Genomic DNA, 3555 nt, shown 5'->3' with positions numbered 1-3555 from the left:
GCACCCCGTACAAACGGCCATACTTCGACAAGCCCTCCCAGAATTTCGCATCTGAAGGGAGAGATGAAACGCCTTGGGCTTTTTGTCCACACAATGCAAACACCGAACGCTCTCTTTAGGGGGGAGCTGAAGAAGAGTATCTCCCGCAGAACCCACGAGCCGCAGCCGTTCGGATCGCACAGGGCAGGACAGGGCATGGAGAGTTTCCGCATCCAAACAAAAATTATCGGTAATGCTCTACGCTTCTACTGGCCCGGACCACAAAGGCTGTAACGACAGTGCCATGCACTTCTGTGGGATGAGACAGTGAGAGAGGCGAGCACGCACCGAGAACGCACTAGCGAATAAATTATGCGGCAACCAAACCTTTCGCCGGCCCCCCTCTCAATCCCAAGGCTCTACCGATCGGCAAAAAACTTAGGGTGGAGAGTGGACCCTTGATGAAATTAGGGACGTCGAGCAATGCACCCGTGCAACCATCTCTTTCCTTCTTGCCGTCCGGGCAGGATAAAAATGCAATGATAGAACGTGCCAATGAGACGGAGCCCTTGGCTAAAAGATACAACTCCATACACACTCAGCAACAAGCGCATCTTAGAATCGAACACCAAATGTGCAGTGTGTTGCAAGCCGTGCAGACACCTACATATAGGGTATATCCATCAAAACAAAGCGACAAGTACTTACCACCAGCTCCGCCATTGCGATTACCGAATGGGATAATACTCACCGCCACAGATTAATGACCATCATTACCGTCTCGGAATAGATACAAGCACATCGAGCTTCATCCGATCAGCTGGATGAATTTCACCTTGAAGGGGCCCAATCCAAAAGTTCCGGAGGTCATCTCCTGGAACTCTCAAGAACAAGGCCCATCTTACATGCAAACTCTGCTACTGCGCAAACATAGGTTGCAATTAAAGAGAAATTGCAAGGCCGTCACAATGGCCCGAGGCCAATGCTCCGACCAAGTCAATTTTCTCTTGCAATCACCATGCCGCCGTTCACAGAGAGATCTCCCCATTCACTTGTGACGCGACGCACAATCCAAGGGCTAGACGCGAGCTCGCCCTTGAAAGGCCACTTTCCAAGGCATCCCCCGATGACACATTGGAACGACAACCGCTGTCGAACCATTTCCCAATGTTGTGCCGATCGAGTTGGCACAGAGCCGCTAGACGAGGGCTCCCGTTTTAGATCGAGTTTTAAAATCACCAAGAAGACGCGGTGAGGGCTGGCAACCGCTGCCAAACCTTTTTCCGAAATTGCGCCAGCTGAGTGACTAGAAAACATGCTTTACGCGATAGGCACGCAAAAATTTTTGCTAGAGCGCCAAGCACCCACCTCATGGCCAGAGACAAGGGCTCGCCATTAGATCAACTTCGAAATCGCTGAACAGACGCGCTGTAGAATGGCAACCGCTGCCAAGTCTCTTCCGTAGTTGCGTCGGTCGAGTGATCGAAGAAGGTGATCTAAGAGAGGGTCCAAGCGTAGGCATTCGTCGGGGGATTCGCGCCGATGGCATAAATTTATGCAATACCCGAGCAACACCGGACGGAGGTGCTAGACGAGGGCTCCCGTTTTAGATCGAGTTTTAAAATCACCGAGTAGACGCGGTGAGGGCTGGCAACCGCTGCCAAACCTTTTTCCGAAATTGCGCCAGCTGAGTGACTAGAAAACATGCTTTACGCGATAGGCACGCAAAAATTTTTGCTAGAGCGCCAAGCACCCACCTCATGGCCAGAGACAAGGGCTCGCCATTAGATCAACTTCGAAATCGCTGAACAGACGCGCTGTAGAATGGCAACCGCTGCCAAGTCTCTTCCGTAGTTGCGTCGGTCGAGTGATCGAAGAAGGTGATCTAAGAGAGGGTCCAAGCGTAGGCATTCGTCGGGGGATTCGCGCCGATGGCATAAATTTATGCAATACCCGAGCAACACCGGACGGAGGTGCTAGACGAGGGCTCCCGTTTTAGATCGAGTTTTAAAATCACCGAGTAGACGCGGTGAGGGCTGGCAACCGCTGCCAAACCTTTTTCCGAAATTGCGCCAAACCTTTTTCCGAAATTGCGCCATCTGAGTGACAAGAAAACATGATCTAAAGGAGAGTCCAGGAATAGCACCCTCGAGGGTGGGCTTCATGCCCCTCTAATTGATTCAACGTCGGCGTCCACCGTTTCAAAATCCGACATATCCATCCGCCCTGACAGCGGCGTTGAATCAATGAGGGGGGCACGGGAGAGGCTCGCGGCAACCACCTCTCCCGTTGTAGCCGCGATAGGCACGCAAAAAATTTTGCTAGAGCGCCAAGCACCCACCTCATGGCTAGAGACAAGGGCTCGCCATTAGATCAACTTCGAAATCGCTGAACAGACGCGCTGTAGAATGGCAACCGCTGCCAAGTCTCTTCCGTAGTTGCGTCGGTGGAGTGATCGAAGAAGGTGATCTAAGAGAGGGTCCAAGCGTAGGCATTCGTTGGGGGATTCGCGCCGATGGCATAAATTTATGCAATACCCGAGCAACACCGGACGGAGGTGCTAGAAGAGGGCTCCCGTTTTAGATCGAGTTTTAAAATAACCAAGTAGACGCGGTGAGGTCTGGCAACCGCTGCCAAACCTTTTTCCGAAATTGCGCCAGCTGAGTGACAAGAATACATGATCTAAAGGAGAGTCCAGGAATAGCACCCTCGAGGGTGGGCTTCATGCCCCTCTAATTGATTCAACGTCGGCGTCCACCGTTTCAAAATCCGACAAATCCATCCGCCCTGACAGCGGCGTTGAATCAATGAGCTGGGCACGGGAGAGGCTCGCGGCAACCACCTCCCCCATTGTAGCCGCGATAGGCTCGCAAAAAATATTGCTAGAGCGCCAAGTACCCACCTCATGGCTATCGACAAGGGCTCGCCATTAGATCAACTTCGAAATCGCAGAACGGACGCGGTGTAGAATGGCAACCGCTGCCAAGTCTCTTCCGTAATTGCGTCGGTCGAGTGATCGAAGAAGGTGATCTAAGAGAGGGTCCAAGCGTGTAGGCATTCGTTGGGGGATTCGCGCCGATGGCAAAAATTTGTGCAATACCCGAGCAACACCGGACGGAGGTGCAAGACGAGGGCTCCCGTTTTAGATCGAGTTTTAAAATCACCGAGTAGACGCGGCGAGGGGCTGGCAACCGCTGCCAAACCTTTTTCCGAAATTGCGCCAGCTGAGTGACAAGAATACATGATCTAAAGGAGAGTCCAGGAATAGCACCCTCGAGGGTGGGCTTCATGCCCCTCTAATTGATTCAACGTCGGCGTCCACCGTTTCAAAATCCGACATTTCCATCCGCCCTGACAGCGGCGTTGAATCAATGAGGGGGGGCACGGGAGAGGCTCGCGGCAACCACCTCTCCCGTTGTAGCCGCGATAGGCACGCAAAAAATTTTGCTGGAGCGCCAAGCACCCACCTCATGGCTAGAGACAAGGGCTCGCCATTAGATCAACTTCGAAATCGCTGAACAGAAGCGGTGTAGAATGGCAACCGCTGCCAAGTCTCTTCCGTAGTTGCGTCGGTCG

Source organism: Cupressus sempervirens, chromosome 2, assembly GCF_028749045.1.
Source record: "Cupressus sempervirens isolate cs-2001-9-10 chromosome 2, ASM2874904v1, whole genome shotgun sequence".
In the NCBI taxonomy this organism is placed as follows: domain Eukaryota; kingdom Viridiplantae; phylum Streptophyta; class Pinopsida; order Cupressales; family Cupressaceae; genus Cupressus; species Cupressus sempervirens.
Note: the sequence above shows the minus strand (reverse complement) of the source record.